Below are 24,006 nucleotides of genomic sequence, written 5' to 3'. Positions count from 1 at the left end.
AAACACCTCAATGGATGGGACGAACAGCAGATGAGACATGGCTAAAAAAGAACTGGGAAAATGAAAGATACACATTAAGAAAATACCCAAACACAGCAAAGGAAAACAGAAACATGGAAAATAAGAGGTTAAAAGAGCAGAGACAGTGAAGATCTAATAAATGTCTGATACACATTCTCAAAGGAGAACATGGAGAACTGAGACAGGTAAAGCTGAACGAGATACCGGCTGAGAGCTTTACACAAATAATGAAAACACGAATTCACAGATAGACCTACAATACATATTAAGCACAACAAAAACATATCCACACCTAAAGAGATCTCAGTAAAAGTGCAGAACACCAGAGAGAAGATTTAAAAACCAACCAGCCACCACAGTGAATCTCACTAGTCACCACGCCCAACTCAGGCACATTCAGTCCCATCACCTGCTTAGTCACTAACCATTTAATATGAACAGACAGGCAAGGATCACTAATCATTTGAGAATGGCCTCTAAGAATGGGAAAGACCAAAAATGAATCTTCAGGAAAGAACAATCTAAAGGAAACAGAAACAATGCAGCGAACAAAAGGAAACTTCAAAAAATGAAATTAATTCTTCAGAGATATAAGAATGGAATATTATCAGTGAACAAGATAGATCTTGGAATTTAAAAACAGAAGAGGCAAACAATAAATTCAATAAATGGATAGTAAAATCAAGGAAATCGTTCAAAAAACACATGTGTGTGTATACATGAGACAGCAAGCTAGATAATAAAAGAGGAAAGATATGAGTTAAAACCAGAAGATCCAAAATCCAAAGAACAGAGATATTCAAGAAAGAGAAAAAAGATGTGGAAAAATTATATAAAGGAATGAAAAAACAACAAAAACTCCAGGAGCAAAAGAAAGAGTTTCTATATTGAGACACCATGTAAGCCCAGCGTAATGAGTAAAAAAAAAACACACACACACAACCTATACTGAGATACATCATTATAAAAATGCCAGAACTCATTGGCAATAGATGTTAGCTGAGGGCCAATCTTCCTTACCAAGAAAACCCACAAAAAACAAAAACAAAACTACAGAACAATATTCCTCATGAATACAGGATGCATATATTCTTAAAATTTTAGCAAACTGAATTGAACAACATATAAAAAGAATAAGATAGTATTACCAAGTGGGTTTATCCCAGGAATGTAAAGCTAATTTAACATTTCAAAAGCAATAAATTCACCATATTAACATAATAAAAAAGAAGTCATATGACCATTGTAAGAGATGTATAAAAAAGCATTTGACAAAATCCAACATCTATTCCTGATAAAAACCCTCAGCAAACTAGGAATAGAAGAGAACTTCCTCACCTGATAAAGAGCATTTAGAAAAATCCTAAAGCTAGTATCATATTGGTGAAAACCTGGATGTTTTCCCTCTAAGACTGGGAAAAAGATGAGTATATCTGCCTTTGTCACTTTTATTCAACATTATAATAGAGGTTCTAGCCTGTGCAATAAGGCAAGAAAAAGAAATAAAGGAATCCAGATTGGAAACAAAGGAAGAAATAAATCTTTATTCCCAGACAACATGACTGTCTATGTAGAAAATCTGATGGAATATACAAAAAGCTACCTGGGCTAACAAGTGAGTTTAGCAAGGATGTAGGACACAGTAAATAATATTACAAAATTAGTTGTATTTCTATATACTAGCAACAACCAACCAGAAAATGAAATTTTAAAAAATACCATTAAAAAATATGAAATAATTAGGAATAAATCTGGCAAAAGATGTGCAAGACCAATACCTTGAAAACTACTAAATGCTACTGAAAAACTAAAGAAAGATCTAAATAAATGGAGAGATGTACAGAAGAACCAATATTGTTGGATCAAAAGAATCAATATTGTTAAGTGCCAATTCTTCCCAAATTGATTTATAGATTCAACATAATCTAATCAAAATCACAGATTTTCTTTTTTGGTAGCAATTGACAAGCTGATTCTAAAATTGATATGGGACTGCAAACGACCTAGAATAGCCAAAACAAATTTGAAAAAAAAAACAAAGCTGCAAGACTTAACATTTCCTGACTCCAAGACATATAAGGAAGCTACACTAATCAAGGCAGTGGGATTTTGACATAAAGATAGACAAACAGATCAATCAGAACAGAACAGAGTCCAGAAATATACCCACACGTATGTGGGTCAATTGATTTTTGACAAGGGTAAAAAAATTCAGTAGAGAAAACAGTCTTTCAATGAAAAGGTGCTGAAACAAGTAGATAAACACGTGTAAAAAAAAACAGAATTTTGGCGCATACTTCACATCATACACAAAAATTAACTCAAAATGGATCACAGACCTAAACGTAAGAGCGAAAACTTCTAGAAAAAAAACTGGAGAAAATCTTCATGATCTTAGGTTAGGCATAAAGTTTTTAGATATGACATGAAAAGTATGATCCAGAAAAGAAAAAAATTGATAAACTAGACTTCATCAAAATTAAAATCTTCTAGTTTCTGAAAGACACTATTAAGAGAAAAAGACAAACCACAGACTGGAAAACAATATTTGCAAATCATATATCTAATAAAGGATTTGTATCTAGGATATATAAAGAACTATCAAAACTCAGTAACTGAAACAACCTAATTATAAAAGAAAACAGGTGGGCCGGCCTGGTGGCACAGTGGTTAAGTTTGCACGTTCCACTTTGGCAGCCCGGGGTTCATCAGTTCGGATCCCGGGTGCGGACATGGCACCGCTTGGGAAGCCATGCTGTGGTAGGCGTCCCACATATAAAGTAGAGGAAGATGGGCATGGATGTTAGCTCAGGGCCAGTCTTCCTCAGCAAAAAGAGGAGGAGGGGCAGCAGATGTTAGCTCAGGGCTATCTTCCTCAAAAGAAAAAAAAAAAAAGGAAAAAGATCTAAACAGACAATTCACATAGGAGATATATGGATGGGAAATAAGGACATGAAAAGAGGTTTAACACCATTAGTCATTAGGAAAATACAAATTAAAATCACGAGATACTCTTACACATCTATTAGAACGGTTAAAATTTTAAAAAAATCCTCTGTGTAGCAAATGGAACCTTCATACGATGCAGATGGAAATGCGAAATGGTACAAGCACTTTGGAAAACAGGCAGTTTCTTAAAATGTTAAATATACACAATTTACCACCCATTACACTCCTAGGTATTTATCTAAGAGAAATGAAATAGTATAATTTCTATACAGAGCCATATATATGATCATTAATAGCTCAAAACTGAAAACAACTCAAATGTCCATCAACAAGTGAATGAATAAACAAACTGTGGTGTATCCATACGATTCCATTTTGCTACTCAACAATAAAAGGAATGAATTATTGATACACACAACATGGATGTATCTCAAAATAATTATGCTGAGTGAAAACCAGAGTAAAATAAAGAGCACATGCTGTATGACTCTATTTATATAAAATTTTAGAAAATGTAAACTAATGTTAGTGACAGAAAACAGATCAGTAGTTCTCTGGGGAAGGGTTGGGGACCAGGGGTGGGAAAGAGAGGTTGTAAGGGGGCATGAGGAAATGTTCAGTGATGTTCTTTATCATGATTGTGGTGATGGTCTCAGGAGTGTACACTTGTCAAAACTTATTAAATTGTACACTTTAAAGATGTATAGTTCTAATTTTCTGTCAACTTTACTTCAATAAATCTGTTTAAAAAATCTATATCCAGTCAAACTATCAACCAAGCGCAATGGTAGAATATAGATATTTTTAGATATGCCAGGACTCAAAAAACTTAGCTCCTAAATTCACTTTTTCTCAGGAAATCACTGGAAGATATGCTTCATTATAACATCAAAGTAACGAAGAAAGAGGAAGATCCCACACAGGAGAGAGGTGAAGGGCATTTCTAAGACAATGAGAAAGGGATGTTCTAGGGTGACAGCTGTACAGGAGGCCTGGAAAACCAGAAAACCAGATTATCTTAAAGAAGGCGGATGGAGGATGGCTCTGGAGGGGCTCCCGGTAAAAACTGAACCTTTGTATTTGACACAGTTTGTTGGAGCGTTTGGGAAAAAAAGCAACGGACACTTCTAATATTAACTAAATAAAAAAAATGAGACAATTATTAACTCCAGGAAAAGAAGTTACACCAGAAAGGAAACAGTACAGTGACTGGCTGAGCAGCAGTAAATACTATTCATAGTTATACAAAAACATTAATGATTTAAGTAAAACTTGTGATATAAGGCAATGAAGTGGATAAGTGTGAAAACATATGGTGATTCCTCATCTCCCAATGAAATTAGTAACAGAAGTCAGTTTTTTGATGAACTTGAAGAAAATTTGGGGGAATGGAGATAAAAAGGGCAAACGTCAACTTATGTTTATTGCCCAAGCTATATCTTTTTTCCATAAACCTTAATTTATTAAATTTAAATGACTATTATTTATTATAAGATTATGTTCTCTCTACTTTCTTTTATTTAAAGATGGTAATAATAGATGGTTATTTTTACCATAGAATATTCAACTACTTACTTGGAAATTATTTATAACTTATATAATTTTAATAACACAAAGACCATCTGGATATCCTTTACCTTGATTAACTAGTTATTAGCATTTTGACCTACTTATTCCTCTCTCTCTCCATTTTTTTTTCCCCCCTGAACCATTTGTGAGTAATCTGCATGTTTCAAGGCCCTTTATCTCTAAATCAGGGCTAGCTGCATAGCTCAGGTTTCCCAACAGTGGCAATACTGACGTTTTGGACCAGATAATTCTTTGTTATGGGAGGCTATCTTGTGCATGATAAGATGTTTAGTATAATTTCTGGCAATAACATCTCCCCTAGTTCTGACAATCAGAAGTGCCTCGAGGTATTGCCAAGTGTCCCCTGGGGTACAAAACCACCCCAGTTGAGAACTAACGCCTCCTACTTCAATGTGCCTTTCCTGATAAGGACATTCTCTTACATAATCACAGCTCAGCTATCATCTTCAAGAAACTTAACATTAACCCACTACTTTCATCTACCATCCATATTCTGTCAACTGAGGTCTTTTTTTCTCCAGTCCAGTATCACATATTTCACCTGTTACATGTCTCAGGTCTTTAATGTGGAAGCAGACTGTTTTTCTTAACATTTGACATATTTTAACAATACAGCTCCCCCCTTTAAGAAAAAGAGTGGCCGGCCCAGTGGTGCAGCAGTTAAGTGCGCACATTCTGCTTTGGTGGCCCGGGGTTTGCCGGTGCGGATCCCAGGTGCAGACATGGCACCACTTGGCAAGCCATGCTGTGGTGGGCACCCCATGTATAAAGGAGAGGAAGATGGGCACGGATGTGAGCTCAGGGCCAGGCTTCCTCAGCAAAAAGAGGAGGACTGGAAGCAGTTGGCTCAAGGCTAATCTTCCTAAAAAAAAAGAAAAAGAAAAACTTTACCTTTCAGTTCTAGATTTACAGAAAACTTGCAAATACAGTAGATTTTCTAGACATCCCATGGCTTCCCCTATTAACATCTCAGATTAGTACTGTACATTTGCTACAATTAATGAATTAATATTGATCTATTACCATTAACTAAGTCGATACTTCATTCAGATTTCCTTCATTTTTACCTAACGTTCTTTTTCTGTTCCAGATCTCACATTACATTTAGTTGTCATGTCTCCTTAAGCTCCTCTTGGCTGTGACAATTTCTCAGGTTTTCCTGGTTTCTGATGACCTCGAGTTTTGGAGCAGCACTGGTCAGGTGGTTTGCTGAATGTTTCTCCAACGGGATTTGTCTCAAAATTTCCTCACGATGAGACTGGGGTTATACGTTTGTTTGGGAGACAGATCACAGAGGTCAAATGTCCCTTGAATCACATGATATCAAGGACACACACCACCACCATGACTTATTACTGCTGATGCTGACCTTGCTCACCTGCCTGAGGTAGTACCCATTAGGTTTCTCCACTATAAAATTCCTCTTAACCCTTTTCTACACCATACTCTTTCAAAGGAAGTGACTATGCACAGCCCACACTTAAGGAGTGGGGAGTTATGCTCCCCTTCCTTTGAGGATGGAGTATCTACACAAATTATTTGGAATTCTTCTGCATAGATTTCCTCTCCTTTTCTAAGAAAAGTTTCCTCCTTTTGGGTTTGAGGTTTTCTCATTAGATTCAGGCTGTGCATCCCCAGCTGAAATACTACATAACTGATGCTGTATCTCTCAGGGTAGCAAATCCAGACTACACGATGTCCATCTGCCCCTTACAGGTGATGCCAAGCTTGAAGATCTAGTCTAGCTGTGGTCCGGTTCTCCACCGTAGTCTTTACTATTTTCCCTCTTAATAAGCAATCTATGGGGAGAAACTTAAAGACCATGCAAATATTCTGCTCATCAAAATTTCACTCCAGATTTAGCATCCAATGACGACTCTCAGCCAATCTTTTTTGTTTTTTTTTTGAGGAAGATTAGCCCTGAGCTAACATCTGCCGCCAATCCTCCTCTTTTTGCTGAGGAAGACTGGCCCTGAGCTAACATGTGTGCCCATGTTCCTCTACTTTATATGTGGGATGCCTACCACAGCATGGCTTGCCAAGCAGTCTGTGTCTGTGTCACCAGGATCTGAACTGGTGAGCCCCGGGGTGCCAAAGCAGAATGTGTGCACTTAACCACTGCACCACCGGGCCGGCCTGGTCCAATCTTTAACTATGATTTTCCAACCCCAGAATCATTCCATATTCATCAGTTGGCATTCTTCTGTCAGGAACATCTGTTTTTTCTCTTATGGGTATTAACTCATGGATTCCTGCTTCCCAATAATTTATAATTCATTATTGTCCTTAATTATTTGAGGGCTCAAACTATCCCAGATTTGGGCAGTGGGAACCTCTTCAAGCCAACTCCAGTGTCATTGTGACATGCCCCTATCATTTTCTGAGCAATTCTTTACTCTCTGGCATAATAAGATATCCTAGGCTTGGCCCAGCCCCGGTGGCCTAGTGGTTAAGTTCAGCGCGCTCCGCTTTGGTGGCCCAGGTTCGGTTCCTGGGTGCAGACCTATACCACTGGTCTGCCAGTGGCACCAATGCTGTGGTGGCAGCTCACATACAAAAAGAGGAAGATCGGCCATGGATGTTAGCACAGGGCAAATCAGCCTCAGCCAAAAAAACAGATATCCTAGGCTTATTTTAGCTTATACTCATTTTCCTGTTCCAGCCCTGGAATCAACCATTTCTCTTAAGAGCCTTGGTTTCTTTTAGTGGGGAATGATAGTAGAAATAAAGATCTAGGTGCCCCGTGTGCTCATTGATACTGTGTCCTTCAGTGCATTGAGTTGGAATATACACACATACACCTATGTGATAATGTACACACATGTACTTTAGAAAACCATGAGTTCATACTTCTACCTTGAATTCCAATGCAGTATTTGTGTTTTTCTTCTTCCATAGTGAAAACCCTGGCTTGCAACAAAATAACACTTACTCATTTGCTCAATCCTTCTATATATTTCAATGGTTTCAGAAGCACAATATCCATACTGCTACAAAAAACAAACTTTGGGTTTAGAATTTCTCTGTAGTCCCTTCTCCCCAAACTGAGGGACAGGGTACTGAGGTGAGGAGTTACTTGGATTAGTTATTTTGCCCTCCTTCAATGTGCTTATGTCACTGATCTGAAATAAGTTGGGTCTGCCCTGCTTTTACTTTTTAGTCTCCCCTGCCATCCTTATTGAATTAATTTCATTTCTGGGGATTATCTAAAAAAAAAAAAAATCACCCTGCTTCCAAATATAAACAACTATACAAAAAGGTGTAACTTGGAGAAATGTAATTTCCTTTCCCGCCTTACCACCCACCCTCGTAGGCAGGTAACCAACTTTATTGCTTTCTGGTTCATCTTTCTTGTGTATGTTTGCAAAGGTAAATAGGTTTATGCATGTTTCCTTATTTCCTCTTCTTTCTTACACAAAAGGCCACACACTAAATTCTTCTGTCCTCTACTTTCATTAATTTAGAAATATCGCCTGGAAATCACACCATTTCAGTGCATAGACATCTCCCTCATTCTTTTTTCAGCTGCAGTACTCCACTGTGCAGATGTTTATCCAATCTATTGTTTGGATATGTAGTAGTTTTCAATGCTTTACAGTTCCAAATATTGCTGCAATGAACAAACTTATGCACATACATATTTTTTAATTGCTTAAGGTATACCTTCAGGGTATATTTTCAGAAGTGGGATTGCTGGGTAGAAGGGTAAATGTATATGTAATTTTGTTAGATACTGCCAAAATTCCCCTAAGAATTTTGCCATTTGGAATTGGCACCAGCAACAGCGAGAGTGTTTGATTTTTTTTGCCAATATGATGGATGAAAAGTGGTATGGCAGTGTAGTCTTTTTCTTTCTTTCTTTCAACTTTTTACTTGGAAATAACTTCAACCTTGCAGGAAAGCTGGAAGAATAGTACAATGAAATCCTATGTACTCTCCTCAGATTCACCAATTACTACCATTTTGCCCCACTTGTTTTATTCTTCTCTCTAAACATATAGATGTTTTCCTGAACCATCTGAGAGTAAGTTGCCCACATTATGTCTTTCTGACCCAGACTACTTCAGTGTGCATTTCCTAATAAAAACATTTTCATAACTACAGCACAGTTATAAGCTTCAGGAAATTTAACATTAATACGATACTTTCCAGTTATTTACCATCCACTGTTCGATGGACCCAATAATGTCCTTTGCAGCATTTCTTCCCTCCAGTCCAGGATCACATGCTGTATGTCTCCTTAGCTTCCTTTAATCTGGAATATCATTTCTGAAGAACGCAGCTCCTCTCCCTGCTTTTTAACACGTTTCCCATTTGGGGTTCATCTGATGTTTGCCCATAAGCCTACCCAAGTCATGTATCCTTCTCAGAAGATACATCCAGAGGCCCAAGATGCCTATCCGCCCCTCACTGGTCACGTTAATTTTGATTGCTGTGTCAAAGTGTTCAGCTTTTCTACAGTATATTTAGCATATTTCTCCTTGCAACTAATAAGCAATCATGGAGACACACTTTAAAACACACAAATTTTCTGTTCTCATGGAAATCCCTCCCCAGCCCTAAATTTAGCATCCAGTAACTCCCGCCAAAGCAAACATTACTATGATGGCCACAAAATGCTTTTCTAATTCTAGTTCTCCTTCACCAGTCAGCAGGACATCCTCCCATCGTTCCCTTTAGATCTACCTATTCTTTATCACTATGGGTTCACTAACTCCTATTTTTTTCCTCAATGGTTTATAATCCATTACTTCTTTATTATTTATTTTGGGGCTTAAATTGTCCCACGTTTGGCTACTGGGATCCCCTTGAACTGGCCCCTGTGTCCTTTTGACATGCCTCCATCAATTTTTTTTAATTTAAAAAAATTTTTTTTATTGAGTTATTGATAGCTTACAATCTTGTGAAATTTCAATTGTACATTAATGTTTGTCAGTCATGTTGTAGGTGCACCACTTCACCCTTTGTGCCCACGCCCCACCCCACCTTTCCCCTGGTATCCACTAAACTGTTCTTAGTCCACATTTTTAAATTCCTCATATGACTGGAGTCATACACAGATTATCCTTCTGTAGCTGGCTTATTTCACTTAACATAATTCCCTCGAGGTCCATCCATGTTATTGCAAATGGAATGATTTTGTTCTGTTTTGCAGCTGAGTAGTACTCCATTGTATATATGTACCACATCTTCTTTATCCATTCGTCTGCTGATGGACACTTAGGTTGCTTCCATGTCTTGGCTATTGTAAATAATGCTGCAATGAACATTGGGGTACATAGGACTTTTGGGATTGCTGACTTCAAGCTCTTTGGATAGATACCCAGTAGTGGAATGGCTGGATCGTATGGTAGTTTTATTTTTAATTTTTTGAGGAATCTCCATACTGTTTTCCATAGTGGCTGCACCAGTTTGCATTCCCACCAGCAGTGTATGAGGGTTCCTTTTTCTCCACAACCACTCCAACATTTGTTACTATTAGTTTTAGATATTTTTGTCATTCTAATGGGTGTAAGGCGATATTGTAGTGTAGTTTTGATTTGCATTTCCCTGATGATCAGCGATGATGAGCATCTTTTCATTTGCCTATTGGCCATCCGTATATCTTCTTTGGAGAAATGTCTGTTCATGTCTCCAGCCCATTTTTTGACCTCCATCAACTTTTGAGTACTGCCTTACGTGGTGGCATATCAAGATATTCCAGGTGCCAGCTCCAGGGCATAGTGGTTAAGTTCAGCATGCTCCACTCTGGTGGCCTGGGGTTTTCGGATCCTGGGCATAGACCTAGACCACTCATCAGCCATACCGTGGCAGCAACCCACATACAAAGTGGAGGAAGACTAGCTCAGTTGTTAGCTCAGAGCTAATCTTCCTCAAGCAAAAAGACGAGGAAACTTGGCAACAGATGTTAGCTCAGGGCAAATCTTTCTCAGCAAAAAAAAAAACAATAAAAAAGGTATTCCAGGACCATTTTGTACCTATGCTGCTCCAGCCCTGAAATCAACCATTTTCTCAAGGAGCTCTCATCCTTTTTAGTGGGGATTGGCATTAAAAACCAAGATATGCACAGTATAGTTTTACACTGAGTCATTTTTGTATTTTTACATGTGTGTGCAATTTGTCTGTTCTTATCTTTTGCCTTTTTTTCTTTAGGGTTTCTAGTCTTTTAAACATTTTTTTGAAGTTCTTTATATTTGGAATTTACCCTTTGTCTGTAATATATGGCAAGTTTTGATTTTGCTTAGTCTTTTGCCATGAAATTAAAATTTCTTTTTATGTAGTACAATTTATCAGTATTTTGTTTCATTGTATCTTGATTTTAAATCATGGTTAGAAAATTTTTCCTTATATCATGGAATAGAAAAATTCACCCATATTTTCCTCTATTTTTAGTTTTTTATATTTAGATGTCTAATTCATTTGGAATTTATTCTTATGTATGGTGCAAAGAATGATCTAATACTATTTTTCCCAAATGGTATCTAGTTGTGCCAACATCTTTTATTAAAATGTCTATTTTCTTTTAGTGATTTGAAATACCAGTTTAGTAAAGTACTAGATTACATACTTTCCATATGTAGTTGTGTCCATATCTGGACTTTATACTATTTTACTGGTCTTTTCTTTTTTTTTTTTAAGATTTTTTATTTTTCCTTTTTCTCCTGAAAGCCCCCTGGTACACAGCTGTATATTCTTTTTTTTTAAGATTTTATTTTTTTTTTCTCCCCACAGCCCCCCAGTACCTAGTTTTTAGTTGTGGGTCCTTCTAGCTGTGGCATGTGGGATGCCACCTCAGCATGGTCTGACGAGCAGTGCCTTGTCCACACCTGGGACTTGAACTGGCGAAACCCTGGGCCGCCAAAGAGAAGCATGAGAACTTAACCACTCGGCCACGGGGCCAGCCTCCACAGCTGTATATTCTTAGTTGTGGGTCCTTTTGGTTGTGGCATGTGGGATTCCGCCTCAGCATGGCTCAATGAGCGGTGCCATGGCCACGCCCAGGATCGGAACCAGCAAAACCCTGGGCCGCTGAAGCAGAGCGCGTGAACTTAATCACGTGGCCATGGGGCTGGCCCCAAGTGTCTCTATTCTTGTGCCAATATCTTGCTTTTTAAATTATAGAGGCTTCCTAGTATATTTCGATTACTGGTAGGGCCAGGCCCCCCTCAAAGGTCTTCCCTTTAATGTTTTGATATTCTTGCATGTTTATTTTCCCAAATGAACTTCAGTATTAACTAGTTTAGCTCTATATCAAAAAATTGCTGGTGTTTTTATTGGGATCTCATTAAACCTACTAATTTAAGAAGAGACATCTTCAAGATGTTGAGATGTCTTAACCAAGAACACGGGATTCTTTCTATTTGTTTAGGTTTACTTTCTGTCTTTCAGGAATGTTTTATAGTTTGTTTCATACAGGTTTTTAAACAATTCATGTTGAAAGCAAATCCCTAGGAATGTATTTTATTTATTTTTTTGTTGCTATTGCAAATGTGATTTTCCCTTTTGTTATACTAATTGGTTACTGAGTATACAAAGCTTTATTATTTTATATCCTGCAATCTTGCTGAATTATTTTGAAATAGTTTTATCATTGATTCTCTAGGGCTTTCCAGATAAATCATCATGTCACTGCAAAGCAATTTCTTTCTTTCCCCATCATTATGCCTATAATTGTTTCTCTCTCCTGTTTGTATCTGTTCCCACTTCCAGCACAATGTTAAATAGTGGAGACAAAGGGCACCCTTGCTTTGTTTCTCATCTTAATGTTTCCCTATTAAGACACTAGCTTCAGGATTAAGGTGTATCTATGTATGTTAAGTGCAAAATCATGTTAAGGTCCCCATTCTTTCCCATTTCTGTTTTCTCAACAGTTTTTATGAGGTGAATTTTGTCACAGACTTTTTCAGCATCTATAGAGAATGATTTTTCTCCTTACACCTATTAATATAATGAATTCTATCAGAGGAGTTCCCAATACTGAATTATCCTTGTATTCCAACTGTAAACCTCACTTCATCATATCTTTTCTTAATATGGTGTTAGAGATTGCACAATATTTAGGACTTCGCATCAATATCCATAAATATTTACCTGCAACTTTCATTTCTTGCTCTATCTTTAACAAGTTTAGAAATTGGTACTATTTTTGCTTCATAAAAATAATTAGAGTTTTTCTTCATCTTGCATGCTCTGAAAAAATTCATGTAGCAGTGGGAATATATGGTCTCTGAAGGTTTTGCAGAATTTCCCCATGAAATCACCTGGGCCTGGTGTTTTGTAGGATAGCTCCTTGATAAATTTCTTTATTTCTTCTATGGAAATTGTCTAAATTTTTTCTTTTTAATCTCTAATGAGGTCAATTTTCTTAAACTGTATTTTCCTAAGAAATAATCAATTTCATCTAGGTTTTCAAATTTATTTGCATAGAGGGGTGCAAAATTTTCTCAATTTCCTCTGTATCAAGTTATATTCCCCCTTGTCATTTCTTATTTTGTATATTTTTGCTTTCTCTTTTCCTCCTTGATTAATCTAGCTATTTATTTTGTCAATTTCCCCCCAAAAGTCCAGGACTGATTCATTAACTAGATACACAGTGTTTCTGTTCATTAACTCATTAATTTCTACATTTATCTTCAGTATTTTCTTTTTGTTGTTTTCTTTTGGCTTATTTTGTTGTCCTTTTTCACTTTCTGAGTTGGGAATTTATTTATTTTCATTCTTTTATTTTTACTGGGTTAAACCAAGCAGATTAGGCCCAGGATGAAGTTACTCAAGCTAAGCTTCATGTCAGCAAACCAAAATCTACCACGTTTCTATGCTCAGCTCTCCCAGAAAAAGCAGTCCCAGGTCATCCTATCAGCACTTGCCCATTCAGCACAAGTTATTTTACTACACTCCAAGACTTCCCTTTGCTCCATTAAGGACGGTACCCTCACTTTCACCAATCAGCAAAAGCCAGTGTAACTTCCTTGTTCCTGCTCACTTTGGTCTAGAAAAATCTTTCACCTTGCACAGCTCTTTGGAACTGCTTTCTATCTGCTAGATTGGATGCAGCCCAATTTATCAATCGCTTAATGAAGCCAATAAAATATTTTTAAAGTTTCCTCAGTTGAATTTTGTTCTTTAACAACTGATATAGGCATTCAGGACTATGAATTTTCCTCTGCTCGCTGACTGAAATATATTCCACAAGTCCTGATTTGTAGTATTTTTATTATCATTAGTTTTTAGAAATTCTGTAATCTGTTTGCATTCCCCTTTTACCCCAAAGTTAACTTTTTTAATTGAGGCATAATTTTAAAAGCATATCAAGATGCAGAAGTCTTCTGTTACTCTAGAAAGCTCCTTTACGTCCTTTCCCAGTCAATCCCTCTCTTCCCCAGAAGAGTTCTAGCACCATTAATTTTGCATATATTTAAGGTTTTACCTAAATGGAATAAAACTGTATGGACATTTTTGTATATAATTTATCTCACTCAGTGAGGAATTTTTGAGATTTTCCCATTTTATTGCATGAATGAACGGTTCATTGCTTTATACTGCTGAGTACCATTGCACTTTACCAATCTATTAGTTCACTTATTCACTCTCCATCCAGATTTGACTACTATGAATAAAGGAGCTCTGACAATCCTGTACAAGGTTCTCTAACATGACAGGAAGCTTCTAAAGTTCAAGGTGGAAGTGCCCTTTTGCTTTTTCATTTTCTTGTATGGGACCTACTGATGTTTTCCTAATATATGAACAATTTTTGTGACTATTATGTATTTGAAAGGGAGCATATTCTCTATCATTAGAATGTAGTGATGGATGTGCGTGAAGATCTGCCTTATTATGCTGTTTAGATCTTTCATACCCTTAATCTTTGTCTACTACACTCATCATGTGCTGAGTATTGAAGTCTCCAATTTTCAGTCTTTTTTTTTTGGTGAGGAAGCTAACATCTGTGCCAGTCTTCCTCTATTTTATATGTGCAATGCTGCCAAGCACGGCTTGATGGGTGTTGTGTAGATCTGCGCCCGGGATCCGAACCTGCGAACGTTGGGCTGCTGAAGCAGAGCATGTGGACTTAACTACTACACCACCGAGCCGGCCCCTAGTCTTTCTTTTTACTACTTCCATTTTTATAGTTTCTGCTCCAAACAGACTGTTGCTGCATTATTTGGTTCATGTATATTTATAACTGTTACATCTTTGTTGTGAACTGTGGCTTTTAGCATTATAAACTGTCTTCCTCTGCCTTATTTAATGCTTTTTGGTTTGACTTCTACTTTAGCGTCAGCATTGCCTGTCCTACTTTCTTATTATTTCTATTTGCTAGTCTATCTTTGTCCATCCCTTTATTTTTGGCTGTTTTAAGGGTCTTCATATGTTATAAAGTTGGGTTTCGATTTTTGAGCCAATTTGAAAATCTTTTTCTTTTAGTTGGTGAGAGAATCCTCACGGATATGACTGGTATGTTTCATTTCAATTCTGTCTTATTATTGTGTTATAATTACCATGTACATTATGTAATATTTACCATGTGATATTTTTCACTTCATGATGGTATTCTTTGGCCTTTTAAAACTGTCTTTCAATATTTTCATTTTCTTTCAGTATATGGAAGGTTTGTACTTTTTTTCTAGTGCTTACCTTTGAATTAATCTCTTTTACAGTTCTAGGTATCTTTCTTACCTAACCTTTCCCGTCTTTCAGTTTCATATAGTATCCTTTGAATCCCTTGTAATAGCTAAACTATAGTCATTAATCTTATTCTAGTTTTCCCTTTTCCTTCCCCCTTCCATGTTTTTTAACTGCATTCTTTATACTTTGACAGAACATATAACATTTACGTACTCTTCTTCTTCCTATGTCCCTACTCTTGGTTTTAATCTTAGCTCAAAAAGATACAAGAAATACTGTCACAGTCTTTTTGCAGAAAATTTCCTAAACATCTCCTTTAAACAAAGCTCACCCTTTAACAGTTTCCTCAGGAAGGGCTGGTCAGTACAGCATTCCCTGAGTTCTTGGCGTGTTCGAAACTGTTTTTATAGTCTTGACACTTGAAGGACAGCTGACTGGACAAAGTCTTTGGTTTTTTTTCCTTATGCTGCTCCACTATTGTCTTGCTTTGTATGCTGCTTTTAAGAAATATGATACCAGTCTAATTCTCTGGCCCTTGTAAATCACTTTATCTTTGTGCCTGGAGGCCCTGAGAATTTTTCTGTATGTTTAAAGTCATACAGCTTTACTAGAATATATCCTGGAGTTTACCTTCTGAGATGAACTTTTGATGTATAAATTCAGATCTTTTATTTCCAGAAAGTTTTCCTGGATTATAGTTTTAAACATTATGTTTTAAATCTTTTTCCTTCTTGAGGGACACCAATCACATGTGAGACTTTTTTGATCTATCTTCCATTTAAACTCTCAACTAAAAAAAAAGAATTTCATTTCATTCTCGTTTCCCTGCTTTTCCTCAATGCCTTTTATTATATTTGCATTTCAATCTACTGTTCAGTGGGAACCTTAAAACAGTCTTCGTTTCTAATACGATTTCAGTTTTTTCTCCTTTTCTGTTTAATCTACTCTCACTTTATTACTTCCTGTTTTTGTTCCTTTCTTAGTTTTATATTTCTGATTCAAGGTGGTTTTTCCCCCCATCACATCTCCAAATATTAGTTTGAGGATGTTTTATTTCATTTCGGGTGTTTCATCAATTTTCTTCTGCCTCATGTTTTTCTTTTTTTTTGGGCGGGGGGGGTAGAGATTTTCATCAGCTGAAATGCTTTGATTCACTGTGTTGTCTTACAGAAGTTCTCTGTGGATGTGGTCCATTCTTTTCTACTTCTATTCATTTCATGGTCAGAGTTCCTAGTTCACAAATGCTCTCAGGTTTATTTTCTCTTTTGTTTCCTGAAGGGTTATTGATTATTTCTTCTCTCTCTCCTCACTTCCATGGCGTTTAGTCTCCGTCTCTTCCCTATAATAAGGTTACCAGCTCTCACACTGCGGGCTTTCAAGCTCTTCTCCGAGCCTAGAACTGTGAACCATCACATTTTAAACCTCTGTTCAGTATTTTGGAACTTAGTGTGGATTTTTCTCTTTAAGAAATGATATTTTAGGGGCAAGCCCGGTGGCCGAGTGGTTAAGTTCATGTGCTCCACTGTGGCAGGATCCCACATGCCACAACTAGAAGGACCCACAACTAAAATATACAACTATGTACCAGGGGACTTTGGGGAGAAAAAGGAAAAATTAAAAGAAAAGAAATGATATTTTGCACTTCATCTAAGTCATCCATGCCCCTAAACTCTTTCAGTGAATCTGTTAAGCCGTCCCTGTCCCACTCTTCACATCCATGGGAATGGGCAGAAGGAGCTCTTGGAATCTAATTTAGTTCTTACAGGTAATTTGAAGGCTGTGGTAATCTGTTTGTCAACAACACTGAAGGCATGGGTGGTATGCGATTTATATGTGCTCTTTGTTCCTTTTATAGGTTTATAGAAAGGTGGGTAGGAAACCTGGATCAGGCTGCTCCCATTGTTCTCCAGACCCGGAAGTCTCACCTATATATTTCAGCAATATATTAGAATATATTAATTTAGAAATATTGCTTTTGCCATTTCATGAAACAGTTCTCTTGTCATCACTAGAGTCACTCGCCCCGCCCCCCTATGAGGAAAATTGGCTCTGAGCTAACATCTGTTGCCAATCTTCTTCTTTTTACCTGAGAAAGACTGTCCCTGAGCAAACATCTGTGCCAATCTTCCTCTATTTTACATGTGGGATGCCGCCACAGCATGGCTTGACGAGTGGTGTATAGGTCTGCACCCAGGATCTGAACCTCCAAACCCCAGGCCACCAAAGCGGAGTGCACAAACTCAACCACTACGCCAGCTGGCCGGCCCCTAGATTCACTTTTTATAACATCTGTTTTCCAGAGTAAGTCTTCTTCATTTTCATCTAAGTTGGTTCGGCAACACATTTTGCTCTATAGGAGTCTATCGGTAAATTCCATATGAACCTCTTCTTGGACTATTTTTGCTAGTGATTTGTAGACGGCCTCTTATGATATTAATACAATTAATATTTATAGGATGCTTAGTATGTGCTAGCGACATTCTGAGCACTTAACTGTATAGTAATGCAGTCATTCCTTTCAACTATCATTACTCCCATTTCATAGATGAGGAAGCAGAGGCTCAAACAGGCTAAGCAACCTGCTCAAGTTCATACAGCTGAAATGAACACTGGCAATATGAATCAAGGGAATAATCTCAAATCTATGTTAAATTTTAACCTTCTTTCTTTTTCTTAATTATGGTTCTGTCAGCTGACTTCTGAAAGTATAGAAAATAAGGATCAAATAAAACTGTTTCAGGTAATGTGATTTTTTGAATACTTTGCTCTCCAAAATAAAACTGAAAAACCATGTTAGGTGACTGCTTAAGGCTTTGAATATAAGGCGATGGGACGATTGCAGGTGAGCAAACCTTGCCTAATATTGGGGCAAATAAGGTAATTCTTCATCCACCACAGAGGAAGTCGAAAGATATCATCTAAAATTCACACACTCAGTAAGGTAAGCCTAGTATTTAGAATTATAGAGTAGATACTAGATGAAAAAGCTAAAAAACCTAAAAGTAGTTGTTGCATGAGAATTGAACTGGGAAGAGAAAAAGATTGCTGCAAGGGACCTGTTTTTGGAGGTACTTTTATCATTGTTTAACATTGTACTACCAAACGCATGTATTATTTGTATAAAAATAAAACAATTTTTATGAAGTATAAACTACCTTTTTAAAATAAATTACAACAGCAAATATTGAGATTGATGGCATCTGGCACTGGCAAATTTATCTGTGGGAGAAATACCACTCATACACACTCAGCAGGAAAGCAAACTTATGCCATTTTTTTGGAAGGCAATTTGACATTACTTATGAAAACAAAAAAAAAAACTGAGTATGCCTTTCATCAGGTAATTCCACTTTAGGAATGTGTACTTCAGAAATACTCATAGGACACAAGAATCTATGTGGCAGGACGCATCTTACAGTGGCAATGTAATAGCAAAAAACTGGAAGCAAGCTAACCATCAGTAGGAAAACAATCAGCAGTAGTTAAAATGCTGAGTGAAAAAAATAAATTACAAAATGTGAATAGGATGACTCACTTTTTATTAAAAGAAACAATATATGCTGGTATATGCAAGGTTGATATATCTATGTTTATTTATTTATGCATTTAGAAAGGTCCTAGAAGGAACAGCTAACTGTTAACATGGTGAAACGGGATGGGAGAATAATTTTCTTTTCTATATTTTTCATTTTCTTTTTTAAAACAGCAAATGCGTAATACTTCCGTAATGAAAAATAAAACCAAGGAGGCTTTTATGGTGACAAGATGTAAGGAGTCACAAATCACAGAATTTCATTTCTCTACTATAATTGTCACCCTGATGAACCTCCCTCCCTATAAAATTCATAAAGGAATAAAAAGGTATAATCATTAACTTAATGGAATAATCAACCAGAAGTTCCAAGTTCCAATAAAAGTGTAAACTTTTCTGGAGAAATTTTACAGAAGATATTTCAGATTCCAAATGCAAACAAGTATAAATATGTAACAAGTATTAATAGTATAATTCCAATTTGAATAAACTCATCAAAAGTTAACCAACTCTCCATTATTCAAATTAATAGGGAGCGGTGGCCCACAAAATGTTCAGAGCTTTATATTTAGTCTTGAAACACAAGTTTCCTAAAGCCTTAAATTTGAAAGTTGTATGCGTGAACTCACAAAGGTAAAAATAAGAATTAACAGACATTCTATGACTGGACCCAGCAGGAGTTAGAGAGCTATTTAGCTCTTGCTGGTCTTGTCCTCATTCCCACCATCAGGATGGAAAGCACAGCCTGGCATAGAGATACAATTCACCGGCCTCAGCAAAATGCCTTCATTCCTTCTAAGTTTACTATTAGGAGGAAAATAAATTGTAAGGATTTGAGATCATTGGGTTTTTGTTTCCCCTAAGTGCAACGTGAAAGAAAGAATAAATTCATATCAATGATACAATCAAGAGGAAAGTGAAAGCAATACTATCCTGAATAACCCCCTAGAGAAGCTGACAAGTACCAGGGACTGATAGGAGAGGACAATGTTCTACATACGCTAAGATTTAAAGCAACAGTGAGCAAAAGGAAGCTATTCTTTGATCTATAAGAATTAAAAATTTCTACCTCTGGGTTCAAGTTCTGGTTCTATCACTTGAGACTTTGGATATAATAATTACTTGGGTCTCAGTTTCCCTCTCTTCTAAATAAGGAAAACACCACTTACCACACAGGAAGGACGTATGATAAAATAAATTCACATGAATGGGCTTTCAGTTCTTCAGAAGAAAGCTATGAATCCTTAAGTATGAACCTGAAAAGCTAATTAAAAATAAGACGACCACGTCAAAATTAAGTCTGAAACACCGTAGCCTAGAGGGTCTTTAAGATCATTATCAGCTATCAATTCTACCCCAAATAACAGAAATTCATACTATGGCTGGGAACGTAGGCAAACGTAGTTTGTGCAATGAAACGCTATCATTTCTTATTATGTTAATACAGCAAAAATAAGTTAAACTGTTATTCAGTGATACACCCGAAATAAACTGATGTAAAAGGATATTCTCTCAGCATTTTGCTTTTAAAAATATATTTGGAGCTGGTTGCTCAAAAGATATAATCATTGACCAATAATAACCACAGGGTATTGATGAAACAATTAAAATAGGGTTAAACACGTGTACACAAGGGGGTTATTTCTCTGGTGTATAAAATAATTGGAAACTAGCTAATTGAAGTTTTAAAGTCTAAAAGTAAACTAATAGATGGTATTATCCAATATTTATTGAGCAATATATACAAATCATTAGGCCAAGCACCAGACATACAAAAAAGTGCTAGATTTAACATGCATGCCCTACGACTAGACTGCAAACTATGACCAGACAATTGGGAGGACAAGAAATTATTATATTAATTAATGAGCACTGTATACAACCTATTCTATAATAAAAGAAGTAGGAATTAGGTTAACACAGTGGCAAGGGAAAAAGAAAAAGGGATTCTGGGAAGATATCTTAACATCTTAACTATCATTTATAGCAGCTTACGTTTTCTTATATAATGGTCATGACATCTGATTGGAGGTTTACAGAAACCTTGGGACAGAGGCAAGGCTGATGCTTGGCCTGTATTTTAGATGGGAAAATGAAGCTCCAAGAGATGAGGCAATTTGCCTAAGCTCACAGGTCAGGAAGTGGCAAAGCTAGAGCCTGGCCAGTTTGCCAACTCTGTCCAGAGTTCATTTCTGCTATGCTAAATTTTAAGTTACTAATACTAAAGTGAGAACCAGAAGGGAGCCCAGAAATCTTCAAATGCAGTGTTTTCCTAACCAATCTGATCAAAAACTTTCTTGGCATGCACGAAAAACATAGATTCCCAGGCCCCACTGCAGACCTACTGAATGGTAACCTCCAGGGTAAAGGTTTGCATTTTTACAAGAGCCCCAGAAGGTGATTCTAGTGATTAGTTGAGCTTGGAAAACACTTGTTCTCTATCTGCATGTCCAATATGGCAGACATGTGGCTATTTAAACTCACACTGATTACATCAATAATAAGAACAATTGAGTTCCTCAGTCACACTAGCTACCTTTTAAGTGCTTAACAGCCACATGTGGCTACTGACTACCTTATTGGACAGCACAATGATGGACATTTCCATCACTGCGGAAACTTCCATTGGACAATGCTGATTCTAGACCAACCTTTCAACTGTGAGGACGAGAAAATTGAGGCACAGAATCTTGTCCAACAAGTGCCCAGAAGCTGCTTAGTGGCAGAACTGAAACTCTAACCTTGTCTGCCAGGGCCCTTCTTACTACATCCCTCCATCCCACCTCAAATTCAGGGTGTATTCAAATGGTATTATTTTCTGTCCACCTTTTCTTATGGGTTCCAGCAAAACAAGAAGAGAAATTCTAAATTTGTGGAGGAAAAATAGGCTTATTAAAAAATCATGTTCAAATCTAAACCAATCTGCAATCTTTGTATAAAATTAAAGGTAGTCTTGGACACTTAAGAATATTTTGGTGTTACAAGCATATCTTAGCTTGTTTTAACCATTTTAAGTTCTTCCTTTTCTTTGTCCTGAAGTTTTTTATCTTTCTCTTGGATTTGAAATCCTGAAACTAATGATATATTTTAACTGGCTTAACTTAAAATTATAAATGTGAAAGGGTTACATCTAATTTAGCAAATATTTTTAAGGATGAAAAATAGAGAAGCAAGGAGCAACCAAAAGAATAGTGACTTGTCTAATTTTAGAATGTGGTCACTCAAACCACTGAGCACTTGCGGCTTAGAGTAATTTAGTGGTTTAGTATTTATGACATTAATATGCTGTTTTCACATCTAAGCTATAGTTTTACCTTCTTTTCACTATTTTGTTATACTTTAAAACAATTTCAATTGCTTTGTTTGAATTTCCAATGTAACTGAAGGACTAGAAGCATTTGAACATCCAGGAAGGTTTAGACACCAACCAGGTCAACATACAACCAGCCATAAAAACTGTAACAGCGTCTTCTTTAAAAATAAAACCAGTTGTTCCTGTCTAGTATGTTTAGAACGCAAATGTCTCCAAGTCAGTCAACTTAAGTCATGACAGTTCACGTTTCAAGTAAGCAGGAAAATAACTTGGAACTCTGTATTAATTAAAACTTCAAAGATAGAATTATACAGCTCTATTAATTTCTTACAGTATCTAGTATTCATTTCCATGCTAAAGTCAGTGACTAGGCTGAGGAAGTATTATATGTCAAAGTTTGTACAAAATTAAAAATTAGATGTCAAAAAACATGACCCAACATAACACACTTATGAACAGATACTTATTCAAGACAGTTTTTGCCATAATTTGCAAGGCATCAGAAGCCTTGAGAATGGTGTTCTATATAAATAGAAGCTACTTGTTATTCAGAGAAGGAGGTGGTGTAAAAAAAGACAGTTATTTTCTTTCTAAACACTCATTGGTGTTGAGGTAAACAGATGAAAAAAAAATACAGCCTAAGCACACCAGAGCAGAGCAATAGTCTCTAAGTCATACAAGAGAGAGAAAAAAAATGTCTCTGCTCTAACATTTTAAACAGGGGACTGGGAGCTTAAAGTGAAATTTATTCTCTGGCTTTTAGACCAGATTCATGACTTCTACATTTTATCTGGTATGTCTTGACTCCCACCTCACCATATTAGGAAGAGGAAACATGTGCCCCCAAGATTCTTATGGCAATAAGACTTCTTTTGGAGGCAGCATAGCTCACCAAATAAACGAAAACATTAGAAAAACACTAAGTGACAATAGCAGAAACTGAACTATCTCAACCATCAAATAAATATTCGTGCATACTAATGTAAGGAGCATGAAAAATAACACAAACTCTAAGCAACTACTAAAGTGTTTCAAAAATTTCAAATCTCATAAGAGTTAAAACAAAAAAAAAGACAAGAAAGAAAGAAATGAAAGCATTGTGAAGGAGGGACCCTGAGAAGGAAGTCCAGCTTGAAAGGAACACATGGGTCAAAAGGAGGAGGGGGGAGTTCTGCTGACCATCCCTCTACCAGGAGATGTTTCTAACAGCTTCTGTACTATCCCCTAGAAGCATTTTTAGGCATCCTTAAGAAGTGATTTAGGCAACAAGCAAATGTGCTTTCAGATATGGGAACTAGAGAGACGATGCTGAAATTTTTAACTTCAAAAACACGCACTAGTGAGAGAAAACTCTCATGAAATCCGAAACCGTAATTCCCAAGCTTCCTGTTGAAAAATATCAGCAGTTCTCAGACATATAAACCAGCACATTTGAAACTGACCCAGCAAAGTTTTCAGCTGGCTCTCACTCTCTCTCAAACCCTCCTTCCTCCACTTCCCTGCTGTTCTTTCCTGGCACACAAAATATAGGCCAATGAGCAGTGGGTGGGTGAGGAGGATGTGAGAGAAAATTTGAGAAGTAAAAAACGGAGCAACTTAACAAGGACATGAATGAGACTGAAGGGTCTAATAAGGGCAGGCAAACAATAATTAGAACAACTGAAAAACGGACTGGGTTTCCTGGGCAGCAGCGAGCGCTCAGTGTTCGCAGGGGTTTAAGCAGAGGCCAGACTACCTACCACTTGTCAGAGAGGCTGCAGAGGGGACGGCTGCTTTGGGTGACCTCTAACGTCTCTTCCGACTCTGAAACGTTAGGATTCTTATTTCACAAAAGAGAACGCAACGGTCATAGAAGCCCACCGACCTAGAACCCTCTCAAACGAGCGGCCCTGGCGGCTGCTTCCCAAACACCACTCCCACACGTGCCCACCCCGCCCCCTTTCAATATTTCCACCTCCACGTGCAAAATGCCTCG

General features: G+C 37.0%; 1 protein-coding gene across 22 annotated transcripts in view; it reads right to left on the bottom strand.

Annotated features, from left to right (window-relative positions):
- MBTD1 (mbt domain containing 1) overlaps positions 1-24,006 on the bottom strand; it is a 66,661-nt gene that overhangs the window by 41,595 nt on the left and 1,060 nt on the right. For 8 of the 22 annotated variants that reach the window (XM_014833583.3, XM_070482996.1, XM_014833592.3 and 5 more), the window contains exons 2-3: positions 23,771-23,834; positions 19,888-19,982 (exon numbers count right to left, since the gene is read on the bottom strand). The exons of 9 other annotated variants lie outside the window; for them this stretch is intronic. The gene's annotated coding sequence lies outside the window, so the exon portion shown is untranslated. The remainder of the gene's footprint in view (positions 1-19,887; positions 19,983-23,770; positions 23,835-24,006) is intronic. 5 more of the 22 variants (XM_070482995.1, XM_070482991.1, XM_070482992.1 and 2 more) reach the window with 1 other exon arrangement.

The sequence above is a fragment of the Equus asinus genome, chromosome 13, assembly GCF_041296235.1.
Source record: "Equus asinus isolate D_3611 breed Donkey chromosome 13, EquAss-T2T_v2, whole genome shotgun sequence".
Taxonomy (NCBI): Eukaryota; Metazoa; Chordata; class Mammalia; order Perissodactyla; family Equidae; genus Equus; species Equus asinus.
The sequence above is the reverse complement of the archived record's forward strand: the minus strand, read 5'-3'. Positions and strand labels throughout refer to the sequence as shown.